Source organism: Choloepus didactylus, chromosome 9, assembly GCF_015220235.1.
Source record: "Choloepus didactylus isolate mChoDid1 chromosome 9, mChoDid1.pri, whole genome shotgun sequence".
In the NCBI taxonomy this organism is placed as follows: domain Eukaryota; kingdom Metazoa; phylum Chordata; class Mammalia; order Pilosa; family Megalonychidae; genus Choloepus; species Choloepus didactylus.
In genome coordinates this window covers 24,050,084-24,076,244 of record NC_051315.1, presented here as the reverse complement: position 1 = coordinate 24,076,244, position 26,161 = coordinate 24,050,084, and the positions used below count along the sequence as shown (strand labels likewise).

General features: G+C 39.8%; 2 long non-coding RNA genes across 2 annotated transcripts in view; both read right to left on the bottom strand.

The window, feature by feature from the left end:
* The window catches only part of LOC119544940, a 153,137-nt gene that overhangs the window by 116,184 nt on the left and 10,792 nt on the right, over positions 1-26,161 (bottom strand). The window lies entirely within an intron of this gene.
* Positions 9,803-22,699, bottom strand: LOC119544941. Its single transcript, XR_005218970.1, has 3 exons — positions 22,533-22,699; positions 11,240-11,314; positions 9,803-10,599 (listed from the first exon to the last, which is right to left on the bottom strand). It is a non-coding gene; the product is annotated as an uncharacterized LOC119544941 (long non-coding RNA).

Below are 26,161 nucleotides of genomic sequence, written 5' to 3'. Positions count from 1 at the left end.
TTTTCTTATCTTTCTCAATCACCTCTCTTCCTCCCTCCCTCTCTCCTTCCCTTCCCTCCCCTTCCTTCTCCTTTCCCCCTCCCTTTCCCTTCCCCCTACCCCTTCTCTTTCCCTCTCCATCCTGCTCCCCTTCGCATCCCTGCCCAAGTTTCTAAGGCCACGGTTGCCATGGAACGCCAACAACTTTAGGAATGAAGGGAGCTTTTCTATGATGCCTGCCAAAAACCCCAACTCAGAGGCTGAGGACAAAGCAAAGTCCTTGGGATTCCCCAACCCTCTCCTGTCCTCCAGTCTGAAGAGTTACATTTAATTCAACATTCTCCGTCACATGACCCAGTGGTCACCATCATGTCTGGAGTCAATGGTGAATTGGGAAGAGGAGTTTTAAGCCTCATTTAAGAGCAATTACTAAAAAGCTGTAAGAGGTCTCTTTCCAAAGGAAAAATCCCAAGCTATGAGCTTATTTTTCTCCAACAGTGTAACGTGTACAAAGAGCATTATCTCAGCTATTTGACACCAATCCTTATTTGCTGAGAAGGGCACGAAGTCAACACTATGCTACCTGGCTTTTGAAAATACTTTTATCAATGTGAAATGCCTGTTGTTCAGCTAGAGTTCCCAAGTGTGGGCTCCATCAGCACCACCATCCACAGGCCAGGGGTAGAGGACACCCCACCAATGAGAACGGAGCCTGGCTGCTGGCCGGCATGGTTATGAAGCAACAGAACAGTGTTCCTGACACCCACTGGGATCACAGCACCATGCCAGGCAATTGGAGCGGGGGAGACGGGAGATTCCAAAAGGTCAAACATTGTCTTTTCCTTGAGACATTTACTCATTGACTAAAAAGGTGAAACTAGCATACATGAAATGATACCAAATGATAGAAGACAATAAAGCTATTCATAGTTTGGAATTTTTCTCAGCAATAATACTAGCCAAACTTTCCCAACAACCCTATGTAATATTTGGTACTGTTATTATGCCCAGTTTACATATACGGAAACTAAACAATCATTAGACTCCTTCCAGCTTTTGTATATGTAGGATAAAGGGAAAAAGAAGAGGGGGGCATTTATTAACTGCCTACAGTGATTCAGGTTCTGGTCAAGAAAGGTCATGCATACAAATGACCACATTTTAGAAACATGTTTTTGGTAGCCATATGCAAGACAAATTGAAAAAAAAAAAATGCTGCAATTAAGGGCACTGAATAGGATTCATTTGCAGAAGTCTAGGTCAACGATTATAAGAAGGAAGTTAGGGTGATGAAGTAAACTAGCTTCATTTACCTGGCAAACTCAGTGGAGAAAATACAGGGTAAGCATGTTTTGAGGGAAAAGAGAAAAGAGGCTGTCAGGGGTATGGGGACTCTCCAGGAGGAGAGGCCCTAAGCCTCACCCACAGGCCGGAGGTAGCAATTGGGTAATAGGGCCTTCAAGAGAAGCTGATGAAGAAAGGAAAGAAGTGATGCAAGTGACACTTGGGAAAGAATCTTAGCCATTGATTTATGTGGGGGATGTGAGACAGAGCAGAGCAAAAAGTGATGGAGCTTTCAAAGTTACAGTAGAAACTTGTTATAATAAATAGCCTTCAAATGGGCTGTAAGAATTAACTCAGCAACCAAAACTGCCTACCTCACCCCTAAGTAGTTTACCAATAAAAAATATGAACCAATAAATAAATACTAAATTACTTTACATTAAGTAAAATAGTGCTAGGCACATAGCAGAAGCTAATTAAATATTTATTGTTGTGTGTCTGCTTAAATAAATTTAGGAATAAATATCCATGCAAATCCTAAACTTTTCTTCCAATCAATAGGTTCTCAAGCTTCTGCTCTTGTGACTATCTATAGGCACCCAAGGCATCAAGGTTCAATGGAAAAGACCAGGAGATGAGTTTGCATCCTGGTTCTGCCTCTAATTTGGATGTAGCTCCTTGAAAAGATCATTAAGCTTCTCTGTACTTGGGTGCTCTTGCCTATTAAATGCTGAGATTGGGTTAAATAATGTAAAATATGAAAATTCAAATTTTACAATTGTATATCCATCCAAAGGATTTGGTGATTTTCTCCAAAGGTGGTAGAAATGCAACTTGCTAAATGGTAAAAGAGAGAATTGTGGTATTTCTAGGCTCTTCCTATAAAAATCCTAGCAATTTTCACAAGTTTGGAGAGACTTTCCCATCAATTTTGATTCCCGTGATTTCACATGCATGGAAATTTCCTCACAGAAGCAGTGTCTTTGCCAACTTCACGCTCATGTTGTCTTTGTATCAATAGGAATTATGCAGACATGTCAGCAGGAGAATGGGCCTCTCTTGGCAGTGGGAAAAAGAAACTGTCTGCTTTTATTACCAAAAATAAATACAGAAGGCACAAAAGATTTTTACCACACTTGTCACACATGGTAGAGTAAGCTGAAGATGAAACTAAAATCTCTTCCATAAAACAAAAGGCTTTGTGTGTGTTTCAAAGACATTTTTATGTTGCATAACTTGGAATTAGCTCCAGCTCCAGCCCTTTAAACTTTGCCTATATATTTCTCCCAAGAAAACAGAACACCGTTAAAGAAAAAAAAAAAACAAAACTGAAAGGAACATTGTATGAGGTGAGCTTATCTGTAAATAATGATGTGCCTGAAATAGTAAACAGTTCGAGCACTTTGTACCAGCAGTTAAACCTCACTATGTACCAGCTTAGTATTTGCTGTACTTTTAAAATCTTTTTTTTTTTTTTTTTTTTAGTTTTTTTTTTTTAGTTTTGATTCATTATTGTTTGTTTAGTTCCTTGCTCTTCAGAGTGTGGTCCATGGATCAGAAACAACAGCAACTCCTGGGCATTTGGTAAAAATGTAGGATCTAGAGCCCCACACCCACAGTCCTACTGTCTAAGACTCTGCATTTAACAAGACTTCAGGGTGATTTGTATGCATGTTACTGTGGGACAGTCACTGCTCTGATCTACAGCATCCATACAGTAGGGATAATGTTCAAAAGTGGACTGCTTATTTTGAAAAGGCAGTTTTCTTTTCTTGGGAAAAATCTGTAGAAATTATTGATCACATCAGTCAAAAATGGGACTAGTCTCTAGTGACAGAGAACAATAAAAACAGCATGCTATATTGATAACACTTTTTAGGTTTTAATGTATTGGAATAGCTGGAAGTAAATACCTGAAACTACCAAACTCCAATGTAGATTACAAGAGGTGACAGTGTGACTGTGAAAACCTTGTGGATCACACTCTCTTTATCCAGTACAAGGATGGATGAGTAGAAAAATAGGGACAAAAACTAAATGAAAAATAGGGTGGGATGGGGGTTGTGATTTGGGTGTTCTTTTTTATTTTCACTTTTTATTCTTATTCTGATTCTTTCTGGTATAAGGAAAATGTTCAAAAATAGATTGGGGTGATGAATGCACAACTATATGATGGTACTGTGAACAGCTGATTGTACACCATGGATGATTGTATGGTATGTGAATATGTCTCAATAAAACTGAATTTAATTTAAAAAAAACAGCATGCTATCATTAACATATGAAGAATGCCGTCAGAGACCTATGATCAGTGAGGCTTGCATTTGGGGTAATTTGGGGGCTCATCCATCCACACCTTCTTGACCTAGACTTCTTGTGACCAAACACACACTTTTGCAAGATGGCTGAGGTTAAGATTACAATCTGGCCATAGAAAGGAGAAAAAGCTTACTGACCCATGCTGACCTCTGACCTTGACCTCATTAGCTAACCAAATGAGCTAATCAGCCAAGACATGAGAGAGCATTATGTGTTGATTAAGCCAAAGCATATGAAGAGCCAGCAGAAGATCAATTAGATAGTCATTTCTCATCCATTTATATTATAATATGAGGAACACATGTATAAATTCTCTTCCATCTTCCAAAATCTGTATTGGTCTCTTTGTCTCCATTGTATTTCAGATTGGGGCCCTGAAAACAAAACACTGGTCATCTTCCATAGCTCTCTAGTCTTTCCTTCAAGCATGTAAGACAAATTGTAATACAAAAGGTATTTCTGTGTTTATTCTTTTAAGACCGTCTCTTCCACTAAGCTCCCCAAGGGCAGAGACCTTCTTCTTTGGTTTGCCATCTATATTCCATTTTAGCAGGATCCCTGGCACCTAACAGGAATTCAAGAAACATTTGTTGTGAGACTGACAAAAAGAATGAATGAGTGAATAGTGGGTTATATCTCTAATATCCAAACCTATTTAAAGTATCTTGTGACATTCAGTAAACACTAAATATCTATTACACTAGGGATTGGACATACAAATTTGCCCTGCCTTTTAGACTCTCACAATCTAGTGGAAAAGATAGATTTAGAATAATATTAATAACTAACGTTTTAGTAACTGTTCCAAGCATACTACACATATATGAACTCACTGAATTCTGACAACAACCCTAGGAGGTAGATATGATCATCCCCATTCTGCAGATGTGGAAACTGAAGCTCAGAGAGGTTAAGTAACTTGCCCAAAGTCACATGTCTAATACTCAGTGAACCTATATGTTAACAAGGAAGTCTGGCTCCAGAAGCCACACTCTTAATAAGGCACTTTGGTAATCTGCCTGCTAATAAGTTAGCAGGGTCCTGATGCCATCAGAAGTGATCAGAGTTATGCACGGGATCTAAGGAGGCAGAGGAGGGACAACTAGTTCCAAATCCAGGCCATGCTCTTCCAAAAATTAACCAAAAGCAAGGACTTGCTGCCAGAGAAGAAATACCCTGGGAAGTTGCATGTGGCAAATGCAAAGCACAGCACAACATTCCCCAAGGTTTGGAGTTAGCTGGAGTCAGTCTCATCTTCCCTCGGCTTGCTCTTTTCAGCTCTGGTAGCAATAGAGATCCTGGTCCCATAAAAACACGTTATTGATCTACACAGTGAGCTTGGTGCAAGGAACCAAGCAGTGGCTTCAACAGTTAACAGTTTACTGGATTCAGAGGAACTCTGAGCATAGTATCAGTGACATCCAGACCCAGAGTTTAGGACACACAGGATAATCACTTCCAAAGGCACAATTCAAAGATCTGTTTTCCCTCGTGGTCATCTCTCTATCAATATTCTCCCTTTCTCCCCTTTCTGGGGGTGACCTATCACCTCCAGTCTTCACATACATTAGGGTCTTTCAAGTGGAATCACTTCCTTTAATTCCTGATAGGTTATTAGTGTGACCTCTGGTTCCGCTTCAACTGTTTCAAGCTGAGATACCATCAGAACTCACATTTCCCTTCCAGGGCTCCACAAATTACTCTGGTGTGCAGATTACATAAAAATATACTCTCAGTTCCTCGAAGTAGTTTAGGAGAACTTAGAATTTAGGGGAAATTATACACCCTGGTGCAATTTTTAAATAACCTGATTAGTCCGGTTAGGCTCGAAAAAGGAAGAAGCTGTTTTTTTTTCAAGTCTTCTATGAGCCAGCTATCTATAATTGGCTGAATTAATAAGGCAGGGACTTTTTTTCTAAGGGATGAGTTATAAGAAGTAAAATAAGAGAAATATTTCATGAATTTACAAGTTACTTGGTATATAGTCTTTTCCTACTTTGCTTCTTTCTACCCTCTCCCTCTCTTTTTTGATAACCATAACTTTCAATATGTTTTGTTATGTCTCTTTTCTTGTTTCTTTAATACTTAGAATGTGCCTGAAGTTTTATTCAAAAGAACATCTCTTCTTTTCCACTTATCCTTTGGGAGTTGGCAACACACACCTCTTTCCCCCTTTTTCACTGGTCCTTCTCAAATCTTTTTTTTTCCTCTACTCCCTATTTGCATGCTTCCCCCCATCAATTACAATTTATCTTGTTTTTCCCCTTGTCAATCCATTTTCCTGCTCTGCTGGGATGGCACAAAATCAACATTACAACATTACATTCTAAGTACTATTACATTTATCTCTATTCTTTCTTTGTGGATACGTTATCACAGAACTTGGTCATTCCATGGACAACACCACTATTGACTTGCAACTCAGTATTAACAATCTCCATGATACCCATTATTTTCAAAATTTATAGCCATATAAAATGGAACTGGTGGCCATTGTGAAGGCCAGGTAGTGGTGAGCTTATTCTCCTTCCTATTCAGAACTCTTCCTGGACAGAAGGGCATCTAGGAAGTAAGGGCATACTGGGAGGGCATGTGGTGGGGGCTCAGTGGTAGCAAATGTCCTTATTAGATACCATTCTGTTACTCTTATTTGCTCTGCATGGCCTATCAGCAGAACCAGAGAACTTTAAATTTGACACAAGTAACTAAGCACTTTCCTATGATTTTCCAGTCATGTCGACTCTCTGTGTACCTGAAAAACTGTTCTGTTCCTGGTTTCAGATATGCATTACTTTCAATATGCCACTGCCTAAGGCACAAAAATGAATATGTATACTCAATAAAATATGATGGAAATATAAATGCAATCTTACAGTGTTTCAATATTAACCTTCTGAGGCATGGTAAGGTTCAAATATTTTTAAGTTGGGTAACTTCTCCCTAAATTTAGCTTTTAACTAAAGTCTGCTACTAAGCATAATCTTAAACTAACGGAAGCTTTCACTACCTTCCTCACCAATAGTATGCTGCCATAATTTAACTCTTCAGTCCACCAAAGATGTAAACAAGGATATCTGGCAAGTTTACTTTCATTGTGAAATATCCATTAAAAGCACATCCATTTCATTTGCATCTAAAGTGTGTATGAAATAAGTATAGTTGAGGAGCTGGATTGAGGTGGCATAGCCCTGTCTAATACATCAAGTTTTCTGCTAATAGTATTTCTAAACCTACTGCCTTATTAATATAATTGATGATTTCCTATTTGTACTGTACTGGTAGACATCAAGTTGGAAGCTAGTTTCTTCCATAGGTCTTATGCACTGTCATTGTTCAAAACAAGGTCTCTTTCAACAAAATGCCCACATCCGACAGTGATGTTGAAATGCCAAGTGATTTGTAATTCCTAATAATAACTTTTGCTTTGTTAAGTCCCTTTCTGCCCCAAAGTATCCTTCAAAGCTTTAATTTATGATCCATATAATTAAATTACAGCTCAGAATGAGAATTTTCTAGAAATACAATATATCATACTAGAAATATAGATTTTGTCTAAAATCAAAGCAACACAATTTAAAGATAGAAGGCTGAAAGTGATTGAAATTGGAGGAGCCTGGGCAAGAAACAAGAAGTGCTTCTTCTAAAGAAGTGAGTTAAAGATGTGTAAGAGGACAGGGAACCACACCCTAGAGCCCAAGGTTAAGATTAATTTACTTTCTAACCAAGACAGATGAGAATTATTGCACAGGAGCCCACTGAGAAAAGGGCCATGCATCAAAGCTTTCATGCCTATGGATCTCGAAATTCAAGAATGGCCACTGAAAACTCATCAATTCCATTTCAAAGGTGCAGTCCTAATGAACAGGGAGGAACAATCATGTAATCACTATAGTTCAGACTTGAGGGACTTTGGGCCCAGGGAGTAAATGGTGTCAGATTTCTGCTGGAAGCAGAACTGGAAGGGAAAATAAAAATAAAACTGGATTTCATCATCATAGGAGAATGTGTTGCTATTTTGCCACCTGAAATGAAATTACAGCACCACCGCACAGTTGACACATTTGGATAAAGTCTTGTGGTCCTCAGAGAAAAGGGAATATCTGATTGAAAAGCATGGCAAGTTTCTCAATCTGGATTCACTGCTTTCGTATTTTTTTTTAAAAGGTGAAAAATGTTAAGGTATGAAGCAAGTGTGAGCCTGCATGTGTGCACACCCAAGCACCCAAACTCACTGCTTAATAAAGTGTGAGATTTCTTAATGTTAGACAAAGCCAACTAGCCATGCTGTTCTAGGTGGTCAGGACAAGGGGAAGAGCTCATCTTACCCCCACCCCACCCTTCATGCAGTTGGGGAGAAAATGTCTTGTAGCTTTCTTACAGCTCAGGAGGCACTTAAGAGCATGATTAGCTTGGTCAGGCCCATGCTGGCATGGCATTTTTAGTAGAGCACATGTGTTAGAATTTCTAGACTGATGCCTCAATGTCTGCTCCCAGATACTTAAGACACCTACCAGAGATCGGAATCTCTTGATAGCCACAGATGAAAATATTCGGCCCCATGACAAGTCTAGCTCCACCTAGCAGTTTCCACAATCACTGAGCTCTGATTTATTATCTGCAATGCGGAGGGCTCGTATTGTTCTGGAATTGTAAAGAAGTAGCCAAAATTCAGATTAGACAGGGACTGCCCTTTACATTCCCTTTACAGACTCTTATTGTATGTTGCTTACATCCTTGTAATCATACTTTTTGAAATTACAATTCACAGCTCTGTGACACCTTCAGAATATTAGGGGGAAGGTTTTCCTAAACAACTTTGGCAAAAGTGGAGAATCCACATCAAAGGATAGGTAACAATCTACAAAGTACCAACTCAATTTTGTTTTATGCTCTCTTTGATTATCTGCATTTAAACCATGTGGGATTAGCTCAGACTGGAAGCCCAGTCTAAATTGTTCTGTTTTTATTTGGTAATGACAGTGCTGCTCACACAAAACTCTCTTCCAAGGTGAGTCACATATAGAGTATCTAAGAATTCCTGAAAGCCAGTACACAGAAATTCCAATCCTGTCTGCTGCCAACCCTCTGGACATCCCAAACTTGTTAGTGTCTTTCCTGTACTTCTAGACAGTCTTCTCTCCCCTCAGTAGGGAGACAGTCAGAAACAAGCATTGGGCAACAATGGATTGGAGAGACAGGGGGATACCCAACACCATGAGAATGAAGGAGCCTGGAAAGAAAATAAGAAAGTTTTCAGGGAAGCAGACCCCCAGTGAAGAGCTGGCATTGTGTTTTTTTTTTTTTGTTTTTTTTTTTAATTAAATTCAGTTTTATTGAAATACATTCACACACCATACAATCATCCATGGTATACAGTCCACTGTCCACAGTATGATAACATAGTTATGCGTTCATCACCACAATCTATCTCTGAACATTTTCCTTACATCAGAAAGAACCAGAACAAGAATAAAAAATAAAAGTGAAAAAAGAACACCCAAATCATGCCCCCATCCCACCCCATTTGTCCTTTAGTTTTTATCCCCATTCCTCCACTCATCCATACACTAGATAAAGGGGGTGTGATCCACAAGGTCTTCACAATCACACTGTCACCCCTTGTAATCTACATTATTATATAATTGTCTTCAGGAGTCCAGACTGCTGGGTTGGAGTTTGGTAGTTTCAGGTATTTACTTCTAGCTATTCCAATACTTTAAAGCCTAAGAGGGGTTATCTATATAGTGCATAAGAATGTCCACCAGAGTGACCTCTCGACTCCATTTGGAATCTCTCAGCCACTGAAACTATCTCGTCTCATTTTGCATCCCCTTTTTGGTCAAGAAGATACTCTCAGTCCCACGATGCCGGGTCCACATTCATCCCCGGGAGTCATACTCTGCGTTGCCAGGGAGATTTACAACCCTGGGAGTCGGGTCCCACGTAGGGGGGAGGGCAGCGAGTTCACCTGTCGAGATGGCTCAGTTAGAGAGAGAGAGGACCACATCTGAGCAACAAAGAGGTACTCAGGGGGAGACTCTTAGGCACCATTACATACAACTTTAGACTCTCCTTTGTGGTAATGAGCTTCATAAGGGCAAGTCCCTTGCTTGAGGGCTCAGCACATCAAATCGCCAGTCCCAATGTTTGTGACAACATCAACACCAGTCCAGGTGATGATGTCCAACACATCCACACCTTCCCCCAGATCCTCGGGGCTGGGGAGGGGGAGGCTGTAAATATATTTTTTATTATCTGCCCAAATTACTCTGGGTTGTGTCACTATTTCACTCCAGCCTATACTAACCTATCGTATCTCACTTCCTATTCAAAGTTCCATGGCATTGTGTTTTAAATACCAACTGAACAGGGTCCTAGGGTGAAAGGCTTTGAAAACAGCATTTCTGTATTTATGTGATCATATGATAATACAATATTTAAAATTATTAAGGAAAAACCAAGTGAAAAGCAAATATTCCATATACTGTACCTACTGCAACTAAATATTCCAACTTCCAACTGTAACTTGTTTGCCCTATATTTTATACACAGGAATTTAAGACAATATAATTCCTTGCTTTAAAAACAAGCAGTACTCCCTTCTGGCCACCGCACCATAATACAATCATAACCCTGGTGTGCCTGATGGTCCCCATTAGGCCTGCAGCCTCATCCTCACAGCTCTGGGAGCTTCCTCCAAGCACTGTGTGTACTCCAACAGTTTGCTTTGACTTTGCCTGTTTATAGCACTTGGCGAGGAAGAAACAAAGCAATTGTGAAGCTTGTTAGGAGGTAGTTCATATGATATTAAAGGTGACCTTGCGACTTCCAGTTCTATTTATTCCACTTCCTTCCAAACCGGGGCAAATTCTTCCTTTCAGAGCAAGTGCACTGCTTGGTAGATACAATCCGTGGGAATGGAGAAAAGTGCAGTCCCTCAGAGGTTATTCATTACCCGAGCCTGGAAATATATTTCCCATTCATTCACACGTAGGCAACTTGGCAGAGGGTGTGGACCTTTGGTGAAAAACAGTTTTTGTTGTTGTTTACTGATAAAAATAATTCATTTCTGTGAGGCTAAATTTTGCCACACTGGGAAGCTTTAAAAAGAAGAATGGTCGTCCCTCCTCCTCCAAATTATTAATACATACATATACACATACATGGATTCATACATACATACATTCATAGTAGAATCCATACTGTGTGGGTTCTCGATACATATAAATTTCTTCTGTGAACTTGGCCACAGCACACTCTGCAAATAGTAATCACCCAAGTACCTAAGCCTGTCCTGAAGGGAATCACAGTTCACAGTTTGGTGTCATCTGACTGTGATAGTGTTTTGTGCGGCAGTTTGTTGCATTCTTCAGGAAGTAAAGGCATTTCCTGAAAGCTCATGAAAGCCAGCAGGTATATTGCTAAGTATAATAGGATACAGAGGTACAGTCATACTACAGGGGGATAGAAAACACCTTAGCAAGCTTAAGTTTAACTGTATGAACAGTAGTTCAACTGTCAGCTTATTAAATACCTCATTGACAGTGTCAAGGCATAATATTGGCATAAATGGAATTTATGCATACTAAATCTGAGAATGTTTAGACTAATGTGCATCATTAAAATTCTTTCAAAATCCATTTTCCCCAATACAAACCTTTTATTTTGCCTTTCGTTTATTTAGATAATTCTCATCTCTTCATTTTGTTGACAAATATGCTGTCCTTGAGACCTGTTGATTAAAACAGATTTTGTTGGGATGGTAAAAGGACTGATAACACACCAGAATTACTTATTTTCCTTTGCAAAGGTCTTGAGCAGTTCCCTTCTCGGGTATACCCCTCTTCCATGAAATGGGGGAGGGAGGAGCTGCAGTTTGCTTTATCTTCCTAGTCTGCCCTCTCAGACCATGCCCTTGCAGTCCCAGCCTTCACTATGCTCATTCCCATGGGCATCAGATGGAAGGTTTCTTCAGATGGAAAGTCCTACACCACTCAAAGAGAGGACCAAAGAGCACCATTAGCACTTGTCAAGATTACTCCATGTCTGAGAAGGACATCAGCACTTGACTCCAAGTACACTTCTTCTGTGCTCACTCATTCTTCATTCATTCAGCAAACATTTATCCAGAATGCTGTATGACTACGAGGGATATGAACAAGACTGGCCTCAGCCCTCAAGTTGCTCCACATCTAATAGGGGGAAAATCATTCAGATAATTCTAAAGGAAACCCTTGTGTTTGGGTGATGAAGGAGAACATCATGGAGGTGGCTGACCAAACCAGGCCTTGAAGATGTGAGACCTCAGAGGTCAAGGGAAGGCATTCAGACGGTAGGAAATGAATGACAAAGGCAGAAGCAAGGACTGCAAGAAAGTGTACAGGGTTAGTTCAGGCCACAAATGGCAGGTGGTCCTGTTTGGCAGGACTACATAATATATGAAGGGGAAGAAATGGAGTGCAGGAGATTGACCTGACTTATCTAACATAGTCAGGAAGATTTTTCTTGGCCATGAGGCACAGTTTCCAGGAATAGTGGACCTCCCTGTTCCCTTCCCAGCATAATACTTTAATATATTTATTAACCTGTTGTTGGGCATTTTATTTCTTTACTGATTTTTTCCAATAATAAATAACCAAAGCTGTGAGGGGAATATTCTTGTACATGAGTTTAAAACAAATCCATATTTTCATGGAGTGTATTTCAAGAAGAATTGATGTGTCTATTGCCCTCCCAATATAATGAACCAAGGGCTGGTCCACAGACACAGGATGAGAAGGCCTGTTCCTCTCAACCTCCTCAGCACTTGGTAGTCATTTTTGCAGGAGGAGGCCTTAAACAGTGGGAATTTACTGGCTCACAGCCTTGAGACTAGGAGAAGTACAAAATCGAGGTTTCAGCAAGGCATTGCTTTCACCCTGAAGACTGTGGCATTCTGGGGCTGGCTGTTGGCAATTGGGTTTTCTTGGCTTTTCTGTCACAAGGCAATGCGCATGGCAGCATCTCTTCCTTTCCCTTCTGGGTTTTGGTAGTCATTTTTATATCTTTGTCAATTTGATAGACCAAAACCAATTATTGTATTAACCTTCCAATATTCATTCCTAAATTACTACTGAGACTAAACATTTTTATCAAATATTAGTACCCATATTGCCAACACACAAAATCCTTTAAATTGTATTTTTATTATTAAGACGTGAACTAAAAAGAATGCATTAGATTCATTTTCATTTTATTTTCTGAAATGAGATTATAAAACTATTGATCTTGAAAACTACATCTCTAGGAAAATATAGGAGGTGGCCTGATTTTCCCATTGATTGCATCTACCCTCGACTTCATTTTGACTGGGAACAGCTGGCCTTTGAAAATTGGCCATGCAATAGTGCATTACACCAGAACACAGCTCCGTGCCTCATCTTAGGCTCTTTGAACCTTGACCTCCTCTTCTTCAGATCTTTGAAGTCTCATTAAAATTTATTCCTCTTTAAAGGCGTGTATCATATTTTGCTTTACATATGTACTTATCTTTCCCCTCTACTAGATTATAAGTTTGTTTGAGAGTAAGTTACTTTTGTCTTATTCACGTGTTATCTCTTGCAATGCCTAACATGATAGCTTTGATATTTTTGAATTGAAATAAATGTAACAGTTTTAAAAGTATCTATTTCCTTTTTTTAAAACAATTTTCTTTTATAGTCAATGGGATCTCTTATTCATAGAAAAACTCCCCAATATGAAAACAAAATCTCAAAAATGATATAACCAAATTAAATAATGCAATGAATGAAATAATGCCTTTAATACATAAGTAACACCCAAAGAATATTTCCTCCTTTCTAGAAATTTCCCTACATGGGACAGCTGTCATTGAATCATGAAATAATTTTGTATTCTAGAGAATGCAAATAAGTACATTCGTAAAAGTGAATTAAATATTGTTTGATTTTTGGACACAGTTGTGTTTTTTTATTTTTTTGATTCATGAATGAATTTGGATTTTTTAAAACATATTTAAGGAATGCTTATTTAAACCTCATATTGAAGTATTTTCTAAACATAATTCATGTTTTTGTTTTTTTTTCCTCTCCAGTGAAAAGGTTCACTTCTGTTGAGCACAGGGCTTCTGAAACAGAACCTTAATAGCATACTCAGCAAAGGAATAGTCACCAGCTGACTAGCTATTGATTTAATGTTCCATCATTTCCATAGTTTAAACATACCTACCATGGTGAATCAGTTGGAGCATCCACAATGAACCAATAAATGAACAATTTCCCCCACCAAAGGGAAATGTTTCACATGTGGCAGAGGCATACACAACTTATCACAAACAATGTGAGGCTCAAGTACAGACCTGATTGACTTTGGATCATCTAGCCTTGTTCTGCTTTCAGTAATGGTTTGTTCCTCTAACTGGCACTCACAACACACCAGCTTTTTGTTTAAATGTTCAGGTATGTGATCTATCTTGGCCTGAAATCAAGGACCATTCCTTATACACTTTATCATTTTCTAGAACATATATTGCATGATCAATACATATTTGTCAAATGAGAATCATATGTGAACACAAACCAGGGCCAGAGTTTGCTGTACTCCTGTGGTTCTCAATCCTGGTTGCCCTAATGGGGCATCACCTGGGGATCCTTTTAAAAAAATACCCAGAGATGCAGATTTACTTGGATCCAAGATAGGGTCTGGGCATCTGTATGTTTTAAAGGCTTCACCAGTGATTCTAATGGACAGCCAGGGTTGAAAACCACTGCTATGTGCCATTGTGATAAAAGAAACAGGCGGAGAGATTGGCAGGTGGCCTAATAAGTTCTACCATTTCACTTTCTCTTAAAGCAACGATTATCAAAGTGTGGTCCCCAGACAAGCAACTTCAGCATCACCTGACAATTGTTAGAAATGCAAAGTATCGTTCCCTCCCCAGACCTACAAAATCAGAAAATCTGTAGATGAGACCCATATATCTGTGTTTTAACAAGCCCTCTAGGTGAATATGATGTCTGCTAAAGTTTGGAAACTCCTACAATAAAGAAATAGGTTGAGCTAAAAATGACAATGCTGTGAATGTCTTAGAGAAAATGATTGCAAGTATATTTAACACTAAACATAAATCAGGTTATGCTTCATGAAACAACTTTCTAGTCCATAGTTCTTACTATTATCTTTTGGCACCTAAAAGAGAGTACGTTTTAGGATCTATAAAAATACTTTGGTAAGACCAGACAGTGGAATTGATTACAGCGGGCATTCCCTATACCAAGGGTCTGGCCTAGATGAGGGAACCAGCCACGAGAGAGTTCTATATTTTGTGGTGGCCCTTAATGCTTGGGCAAGAGACTTGTTACTCAACTTCAGTTTGCACTCATTGTAAAATCAAAGGCGACAGGAACTTCAAACCACAGACCCAACTTAATAACAGATTTGCAGAGCTTCTTAAGAAACCAGACACAGAAATTGCTGTTCCTTTGCTCCCAGACATGGGATTGTGAATGTAGAATGGAAACACCTTTGTCCTGTCTTCCAAACACTGGATCTGACTCAGCCTTGGAGGGTGATGGGCAAGAGAGGTAGTGGCGGTTGGTGGTGGCAAGGGGGAAGTGACAAAGGGAAACTTGAGGGTTGGTGTCAGCAGCAGAAGTGGTGCCTGGCAGCACATGATGTGGTGAGGGGTGATGCCAGCCAAGCATTGTCACACCCACCAGGACATGCACCCTGGGTTGCCAGCCTTTACCTGGGATCCAATGGAGGGTTGGAAAGATTAGGGCCACTGATTTAAAAGTGATTAAAGGTCTAACACAAAGTAGGGTTAGTGATGCTGATGACCTGTGAGCAGATTTCTCCAAGGGGGTCCCTGCACACCCAGCATCAGAATCACCAGGGGCGCCTGCTAGACCTTCAGCTTTCAAGACCCTGCTAACCTCATGCCAACTGATCCAGCATTTCTGACTGGGCCAGAGAGAGGTGGGGAGTGGGGGGGTGGGGATGGAATCTGACTATTGAACAAGCCCCTCAAGTGGCTCTGATACAGGAGTCCTTAACATCTTACTTTCAGAAAGCTGCTCAAACATGATTTTATTGGGAAAATAGATTTGAAATTACTTAATATTCAGCATTGACTCTGTGCAATGAACTATGGGAGACACAGAAATAAGTCATAAAATAAAGTCCTTTAAAAAGAATTAACCGTAAGTACTAGTAGCAGTAGTAGTGATAGAAGTGGTACCAATAAAACAAATACACAGGGTACCGAAACAAGGGAAAATGAGATGAGGAAAGTGGCAACAAAGGCCTGTAGGCATTCAAATGAGAAAGATTAAAACTCAGCGTTCAGGAAAGGCATTGGGAAGAAGGTAGCATTTCAGATTTTTTAATAACTTTTTTTCTGAAAACAAGAGTACATGTATAGCAGTAATGTTCCTTGTAAACACTTACAATCATTCTTGAAGGAATGAAAATTTCAGCAGGTGGCAGGAGAAGGGAAAGAGTAGGATTCCAGATGGAGGGAATAGCATAGCAGTGATGAGTATTTGACTAGTATTTCTGCTATCTCTGGAATTTGCTCTTAGTAAGAATACTTGAGTGGTTTGGAGGTAGGGGCTTAGAGAGCTGGGTTCCCTTTCAGGCTAGCTGATGCTAATTTACATTTACATTTATCAGGCCCAGTGATTTCTTTTTGCTTTTTTCTGGTCTATAATTTGTGTAAAACTGAGTTATCAAATAATTAGACAAAAATGAGAAAAATAAACTGCTACTTTAAGGGAAAGACTACACCAAAAAAAAAAAAAAAAGTGGAAAGATGGCAGCATAGAGGGATGGATAGATAAATGACAAATTCAATAAAACGTCAACAATAGAATCTAGGTAATTGGTATTTCAGTGTTCCCCATAAAGTTCCCCAAAAGTTGTCTTTCAGCTTTGCTGTGTGTTTGAAATTGTTCCTAATAAAATGGGGGAGAGGGTATTTACCATTTCCATAGGTCCTGTGACCTTGAGCAAGTTATCTTCTTAACTTGTTTGAGCGTCACTTCCCTCAGCTATCCAGGGGAGTGAACTAGTTAATCATCAAGTTCCCTTCTGGTTCCCAAACTCTCTCTTTCCCTCTTCCCTTTCTAACAGGGAACACAAGTGTTACTCCCACAGAGAGGGGGTCATCTAACCTACCAAGCACTTAGCTCTGCTAATAAAGGTAGTTACAGCGTGGCAGGCATGACCTAACCAGACCGGGCACAGTTACACAGCCGCCTGTGCTTCTAGAGCAGGTGCCGGCCGAGTCAGACCTTGAAATTTGTTTTGAAACCAACCACCTGTTACTGTGATTGTGTAGCTGTTTTCCTGGCTTATGGGATTTTACTCCAGCTGTTGTTCTCAGGCTAGAGTTTACTTCCTCTAGGAATCACCCTTTACACTTGCCCTAAACTTAGCATTTCGGGGTAGGGATCTGCCGGAGACTGATTCAACTATACAAATCTGATTAGTCTGTTAAAACTCCTGAAGTCAGCCGAAGGACTTGATTGTAAAGAGAAATGTAAGAGTCCTCTTTCAAGTCTTTTGTCACAGATAATCATCTCTTTGAATTTTGCTTCGGGGAGAAGGAGCTAACAGAGGATTTACAGTTGCTCCTGACTGTTTTTACCCTCACTGATGAGCTGTGCCCTCGCTGCTGAGTCAGCACTTCTATGGCATTTGCTTAAAATTCTTGGGCCAGTAAAATTTACTGCAACTTACAACTTGTCAGACAAAGACTCAATTTTTCTCTGATAGTTTGAAGGGAATGATAGCATTTTGGAACTGGAATGGACCTTGGTGATTAACTAGTCCAACCCTTCATTTTAGAACTGAGGCAAGTGAAGCTCAGTGACATTATTACATAGAGACTTGCTCAAGATTATAAACCTTATTAAAGGCAGAGTGTGAATCTCCTTATAGCACAAAGTATACTTATATAGAGGGGAAAATAATAAGGGAAGCTGAAAAGCTGTGTGTGTTTATGAATATATGGTTATTTTCTTCTTAAAAAAAACCATAGTGTTTTAGTTTCCTATTGCTGCATATCAAACTGCTGCAAAACTGAAGTGGTTTCAAGCAATAATTTATCTGTAATGACAGAGAATGACAAAAAGAGAATGACAAAAACAGTAGGCTCATCTAGGCAGTTCTCACTCAGGATCTCTCATGCATTTGCAGTCAGATGAGGTCTGGGACTGGACAGCCAAGATGGCTTCTTCACTTCCGAGTCTGGTGCCTGACCTGGGATGGCTGGAACAGCTGGAGGCTAGCCAGATACCTCCTACGCTTGCACTTCCTCACAGTGTGGTGGTTCCAGGGAGTCAGACTTCTAACATGGCACTGGCTATCCCCAGAGCAAGTGTTCCAAGTGGAAGTTGCAAGGCTTCTTTTGACCCAAACTTGATAGCCAACCAGCATTACTTCTGTTGCATTCTATTAGCTACACGGTAGCAGCCTAGATACCTGGGTGGAGAACTATAAAAGGGCATGAATACCAGTAGGCATGATTCATTGGGGCCATTTTTGGAGACTACCTAGTATACATGGTATCAACCACTGCTTTTTATAGATAATGCAGAGTGTGAAATCATTCTAAAATGTATGGCTTCTGCTAAGCTAAAAAGCTGGGGGCCAGCATGGGATGGAGGGAAGAACATGGAGTTTAAAGTTAGAAAAAGCCTGGATTCAACTTCAAGCTCCATCATTTGCTAACTGTGAGACCTCAAGCAAATAATATACTTTGAATCCGAGGGTATGTATATAATTGGAATAACACCCACTTCAAAATAGTATCTATAAAAATTAAATAAATAATGGATGTTAAGCTCTTCACACATAATAGTTGCTCAAGACATTTTAGTTCTTACACTCAGCCATCTCTGGAATCCAGAGTTCTAGCCAGGTAGTTACTGAACAAATGTTTGAGTATCTCTGATGGGCAAGGTTCTATGTCAGGCAGTGGTGATTCAAAGATTAACAAGATATGTTCCCATCTTTCAACGAGTTCATGCTCTGATAAAGAAGAAGAAATAAATGCAAGCAAGCTAGTAGGAAAGGTACTATAATGAAGGCAGAGTACATGGTAGTTTGGGAGCTCAAAGGAAGGTACAGTCCACTGTACAAAGGAGTCCTCAGGAAAGGCTTCACAGAGTAGAGAATACTTGAGCAGAATCACCATTCATGATCCCCAGAACTTTATTCATCCAGTAAACATATACTGAGCACCTTCTATGTGCCAGGCCCTGCTCTTGGCACTGGGAATATAACCCTGAATAAAGTAGACCCCAAAATGAATTAATGAAATGATTTCAGATATTGTTGAATGCCAAAAGGAATATGAAATAAGGTAATGGGATAGGGAGTGGCTGGGCGTGGGGGTGGTTCTTCATATAGTCAGAGCCTTCTCTAAGGAAGTAACATTTAAGCTGAAACAGCAATAAAATAAAAGGGTCGATCATACTAAGATGGGGCACGAGTACTCCAGGTAAAGAAAACAGCAAGTGCAAAGGCTTGGAGGCAAGAACAAGCAGGGTTAGTGAGGCTGAAAGTGGTGAATGAGAAGTAGAGTGACATGGGATGAGACAGAGAAGTTGGCAGGGTCAGAAGTGGGCCTTGGGGAGTGTGGACAATGAGCCAGGTCCGTAGTATAGTATAGGCCAAAGCTTCTCAAGCTTTAATGTGTATGCTGATCACTCAGGATCTTGTTAAAATGCAGATTCTGACCCAGCAGTTCTGGAAAGGGGCCTGAGACTCTGCATTTCTAACAAACTAGATGCTGCTGGTGGTGGTCTCACTTTGAGTAGCAAGCGCATAGAAGAAAATGCTAGGAAGTAAATAGGTTTTGTCATCCTTCTATTAGGGAAAAGTGATGTTTTCCCTGGGAATGGGATAAAAGCTAAAGAAAATGGGGGAAGGCAGCAACTAAAGAAAAATCATGATGTTGAGGAATTCCACACACTAAAAATGATAATTCAAGATGATCTATGATGTTGCTTTTAGCATACAGATAAAAGAACTAAAAGATGGTCACCAAAAGGAGGAATCTAAATACTATTCTCAGTTGTTTATTTCCAAATTTCCAAAGTGAGTTTCCCCACAGCTTAGCACTGCTGCTTCATCCTTGCCCTCCATCAGCCCTCTTTCCCCCTGCTGGCAAAAGACATGACTTTCTGTGGCTCCCTATGGTTACTGCCCAGTGCTGGAGCTCAGAGCTGCCACTGACCCCCTTGCACATACTCTCCAGTTCCCCTAACCAGTGCTGTCAACCCTTCTCCCTTCATTCCCCAGGTGAGGGCCCAGGACTTGGCTGGGATGAGAGGAAAAGCAGAAAACTAAGGACAACAGGGGGAGAAGGCATTGCACAAGACTGTTGCCCCTGCAATACTGTGTGGGGTGAAGCCATGGAAATATAGCTAGAATCTTCTTCCCTTTTTCCTCCTCCCACCTCTGGGGGCTGGAACTGAGTAGTTTTACATTAAAAGCCATATGGCTTTTTCTTTTAAGGAATAATCTTCCTAGAATGCATTCAGAAGCCCAACACAGTAAAAAAAAAATCTTAAAATCAAACGCCTCTTTGTATAAACTTCTGTACCACATGATGGATCCCTTGTTTGTTACAAGCACATGTTTTCCAAAAATTTCCTGTTTTTTAAATGATTTGTGAATTGAAAATTTTGTCCCTGGAAGGAAAGCCACATTATTGAAGCTGTAAACAATACAATGACTATGGCTTTAATCCTTTGAATAAGGCTTTGTTTCCCATTGACAGAAAACTTCTTAAAGGAAGGAAAGCTAGGAACATTCAGGAAGGATTTGTATTTTATTTTACAACAGCTTTGTGAAGGGGGAAAATCATTTGGAAACCCAAGACTCCTTTTCCTGGTCGATGGGCATCGGAAACACAGCCGTGCTGGGCTCTGGCTGCAGACAGTGGCTCCCAGCCCACAAAAGACTTCCTGACCCCATTGCCAACTCTGTTTTGTTATTGTTATATTGACACTAACAGACGTTCATCCTGTGCCTGAGTTTCAAATATTCCCGGGACATGACTAGGAACAGGTGCAACCACAGATTATCTATATTTGCATGGATCAAAAATGTTTGCCTAATATATTCCACTAGGCTTATACTGTACACTACATAATTCATGGATTATCTGTTAAAAATATGTAATAATAACAATGCAAAAATAGTAATTATCCACTGAACTTTTAAGTTACTCTGAGTCTCCCTAGCCCCAATACTGCATTTTCATTGACTTTACTAGTTTACACACCAACAATAATTTTCTTTAAAAATAAAGTGAAATCAATTAGCTGAATCATTCTTAGGATTTGAGGAGAGGGTCTGTGGATAAGAGAAGCCTGCTTTAAATCCCCAAATGCTGATGTAGCCATGCCTGCTTTGTGTGAGTTCTGTGCTGAACAGATAAATTATGGAGCCCAGTGCAGAGTTCTCAGGTCCCACTGCAGAAGCCAAAAGGGCCTCTTGGACACTTGCCCCTTCTGCGATTCTTAGTGATATCATCCTCATTTAGTAATCCCCACTGAGTGAAAAATACTATACTTCTCCCTTTATGGCCATCAGCCCTTAGGGCTTTTGCCTCAGACATGTGTCCAGGGACACAATTTAGATACTCATCAACCTGAGAATTATTTTAGGGAGCAAACCCCAATTATAGGACTCCTCCATAAGTGACTTCCCAGAGACAGAACGTACAGCTGAGATTGAGCTTTTGTCTTCATTAGCTGTCATTAAAGAAGACAGTATCTCTTCATCCATGTGGTTCTCATCTTTACAGCATTACCTGTGCAAGTGGGAACAGCCAGCCTCCCCACTCTATTAGGGACACACTGGGGTCCTTGGCCAAAAGACAGGATCCATTTTCAGTGCTTTCCAAAGCTGCACCTGCTTTGTCTGAATTCAAGGAAAGGACTCCAAATTACTTTTAGTAGAAGATTTAAAACTATATTTCTATATTAGGGTTTTTGCAGCTCACATTTGAAAGCCACGTGGCACGTTAATGATCGTATGGATGCACGCTATACTCCTTATACATAAATAATAAGCTACCCTTACATTTGCTTGATACATGAGGCCTATGACTTATTTATGCTTACCCACGTTTTATGGCTAAGGACAGTGGAGCTCAGAAAACAAAGCAACTTTCACCAAGCCACACAGCTAGTAAAATGCAGAGATGGGACTGACCCAGGCAGTCTGTCTGTCTCCAAAGACCTTGATCTTAATACAGCAAGAGAACATAGACCTATTGAATTTTATAATTGGCTTTCATATTTTTCTAGGAGTTACTGAGGCAGTCATCAGGCAGAGAGGAAATAGGAGGATCAAAGCTACTTGAAGCAAAAGCACCCTTCCCTCTTTCCCCCATCTTGCAGTGGCAGTTCTAGAACAGCTGCCTAGGAGGGATGTGAAGGCAGTGTACAATTGGAAAGTGGCACCAGAAGCAGTCTTAAAGCTGCAATTGCATAATAATTTCCTAGCTTTAGGTTTGACTGGCACAAGTTTGGCATTCCCTCCTGTCGTCAGTGGGCATAAGGAGCTTTGCGCTGCACACCCACCAGGCCCTCACCCACCATCTGAGTGAGGGAGTATAAAGAGCTCTGCCCACCAGGGACCACCCCTTCCACTCAATCAGTCTGCCTCCTCCCCTTCCACCTCATTGCTTGCCTTTACTCTGTTGCCCTCTGCAGTGGCCTCACAGGGATGGGGAAACTGAGGAGACCCCATCATACCATGAACAATGAACCTGGCCAAGTGTGGTGTAACTTTTCTAAATGTAATTGGTAGCATGGGACACAGCTCAGAATCTAGAACAAATGAATGCAGCAATCAAAGCCTTAAAGGACTTTCTTAACTAAAGTAAGAGGATTAAGCAACGTAAATTAAAGAAATAACACGACACTCACCTAGGTCACTTTAGGATGCAGTACCTCTATCATTAGTCATTCTTTACAGGAGGCAGGACATGGCAGTGGAGAAGCATGCAGCTCTGGAGTCTGATGCTTTGTTTCTGATTGTGTTTCTCCCTTATGTCTGACTTTGTACACATTAGTTTACTTCTCTGTGTCTTAGTTTTCTCATCTACAAAATGAGGAAAATAATAATAGTGCCTAGCTCAAAAAGTTCTTCTAAGTATTAAATGTATTAATAAAAATATTATACTTAGAGTAGTGCCTGGCACATCATAAGTGTTCATCATCATTGTGATTCTTATTTGGTCATTTTCATAAGCCCTGAAAAGTGAGCCATTTTGTTTATCAAGGCAAGAGGTGATTTTCAAGACCCAAAAGTAAATTACACTTCCTTGCAAAGGTCTAAAGGCCTGATGGGTGATATGGTAAGCAGGTGAACTTGGTAGAAAGACTCAAAAATAGGATGAGTGGAGCCCTACTATTCCAAATAGATATTGCTGCATAACAAATCACCTCAAAACATAGTGACTTAAAACAACACAATTTTTATTTCTCATGATTCTATGGGTTAATCAGGCAGTTATTCTAGTTCACAGAGCATCAGCTGGAACTCTGAGTGGGCTGGAAGGTCCAAAATGGTCTTATTCATATGCCAGGTAGGAACTCAGCTAGGCTTGTTGCCTGGGGTCCTTGGTTCTCCTCCATGTGGCTTCTCTACATGGCTCCCTGGGCTTCCTCACAACAAGGCAGGTGATTCTGAGAAAGAATTCTTCAAGACATGAAGGCAGAAGCTGCAGATTTCTTAAGGCTCAGCTTTGGAGTTGCACAGCGTTATTTCTGTTGCTTTCTATTGGTCGAAATAGGGCACAGGCTAGTCTAGATTCAAAGGGAGTGAAAACAGACTGTACTTCTTGATGAGGAAGTGGTATGGTCACACTGCAAAAGAGCATACGGGATGGGAGATATTGGTGCAGCCATCTTTGAAAACATGATCTACCACATCCAAGGGTATACTGAGGAACGAGATTTTCTTAACATTTGGATTGAGTGATTCTAAGATTTATTTGAGTTTTGGATCATAGGGTTATGTGTTAAAAATGACGAATAAAATGGAACTAAATGTTTTTAATTTAGCACAACTTGTTTATACATGACTGAAATAGGTTTATTTTTCAGAATATGGAAATGGTTCCTTCTGGTCTAAAGTCTAAATTGTTAATGAGTAGATAAAGGGCATGAGGTTAGAGAAAATAATTGTTATCTGCAAGGTGCATTTCTAAAAGTAAAACTTTTCTTTAAAGAAAAGGTAGATGATAAACCATATATTCCCTGAAGAGCAATAACAGTGAGTTTATGGTGAAAAAACCAAGGGTAATATGTCAAAGCGAGCAAAGCAACAGTTAATAAAAGGGAGCCTGAATAATGAACAGGAAAAGCTAGGAAGCAAGAGGCCATTCTTTTAACTGCCATATTTTTATTTTTCTCTACCTCCACACCAATGTACAATCCTTCAAAAAGTACAACGTAAAAAGTAAAATTTGCTTTGTATTTTACATTTCAAATTTATTAGGGGTGGATTTTTTTTAAAGGTCTTTACAGAATTTCTGGATAAGAGTGTAGTCATACATGGAATTAAAAAATTAAGAATGGAGATAATCTAGCCAAATGCATTATTCTTTACCCTGAAATCCCCAATTCCCCACTGGAGGTCTCTGATATTACAGTTAGGGAATGTTAAAAAGGATAAAAGCAGAAAGCTTTCAGTAGATTTTTGAATGTTGGGAAGATGAAAAAGCAATAAGAAATAACACCAAGATTTGGGGCCTGGAATATAAGTGGATGGTTGTGTTTCCTAGAGTGATTAAAAAAGTGAGTAGAAGGGAAAGAAAATTGTGTTTTGCAGAGGAGGATTACAAAAACGAGTTTGTGACTGAAAGAATATTTTAAGGGAAAGTAGCAGCCAGCTGGCATTTTCATAACACACTGATATTCCTGGTTAACTTCTATTTGAGAGAGGGGCCCCACTCATTTTCATTTTATGAGACTATAACTTTTTATTATTCATTTTACTGTTTGTCATTTATTGAGTTGTTTCTACCAGTGTGTTTACAACTCACATAAAATACTGAAGACAATCAAATATACACAAACAAGGCTGGGAAATACAACTGGCCCAGTGAAAATACCATTAGTGTCTAGTAGCAGCTGCATACTGTAAAACAATTGGAATCACCTCAGATAGAAGGCAGATTAAAAAACAAAAGAAATGAATATCCAGATGCCTTGATGGAAAACTTTTTTTTTAAATAGAGGGCGCTTTTAAGTGGGCATCAGGGAAAGACAATAAGTTGTCCAAGTGAGAAACTAGACAATCCATCAAGAACAGAATGTAAATGGGAAAGGTAAAGTTCTCATGGGAACAGGATATAAAACTGATGACAATAGGCTTTCACAGAGGATGAAGAACAACTTAACAATGTGTGCTATGTATTATGTGCATAAACTCAGAAGAACTTGGCACCATCGACATTATCCACATCACAATCAGAAACCAGGAAGTAAGGGAAATAAGGATTTCAAGCAGCCAAAATAGGGGTTGGACTATTCAACTTCACTTAAGGTAAAGTCCTCAGGTCCTCACTTTAAAAATAATTCCAATAAGTTTGGCTATCTCTTTTTCCAAAGGCAAAAAACTCAGATTCAGCATTTACATGTACTCTACTATAATAATAGCTTTCACTTACTGAACATTAACTATGCCCTAAGCACTGTTCTACGTTCTATCTGGATGGATTCCTTTAATCACTATAGCAACCTAAGAGGTAGGGACAAGGATTATCCCCACTTTACAAATGAGGAGACCAAAACACAGACAAGGTAAAAAATGTACCAAAAGTCACACAGCTAGTAAATGATAGAGTTGGGCTATGAACCCAGGCTAGTCAGGCTCCTACATCCTTAATAACTAGAAACCAGTCCTTCTCAATTTGAGTGTGCATCTGAATCACCTAAAGGGTTTTTATGACAGATTGCTGGGCCCCATCAATCAGTTTCTAATTCAAAAGGTCTGGGGTGGGGCCAGAGACTTTACATTTCTAGCAAGATCCCAGGGGATGCTGATGTTGATACTGTTGGTTCAGAGACCACAATTTGACAATCACTGAACCAGACAATACTATTTGTCATGGACTGTCCAGGCTGCTTTATGTGTGTTTTCTCATTTCAATTATTATTTCATTTACATGATAAATACACCATTATCCTCATTGTCTAGAGAAAAGTGAGGATCTCAGATGTTAAATAACTTTCCCCAAATTACACAGATAGAGAATACTGTCAGTTGTCTTGCTTCTTTCTAACAGAAAGGATTCTATTTGGGAATCCACCCTTCTCCCAAGTGTCCATGTGTGTCAGTGAAGACAATACCCCTCCCCTCACCCTTAAATTCTTCGGGTAGGCCTGGTTGATCCCATTCTCCTTATCAGTACAAGGATAGGTATGTAATATAATTCTGATCAATGAGATTTGAAAGAAAACCTGCTGCAGGTATTTTGAGGAAATTTTTCTTGGGTCTAAGAGAGAGGCACAAGAAGTTAAGGATTCTCTCTTTCCCTGACATTGTC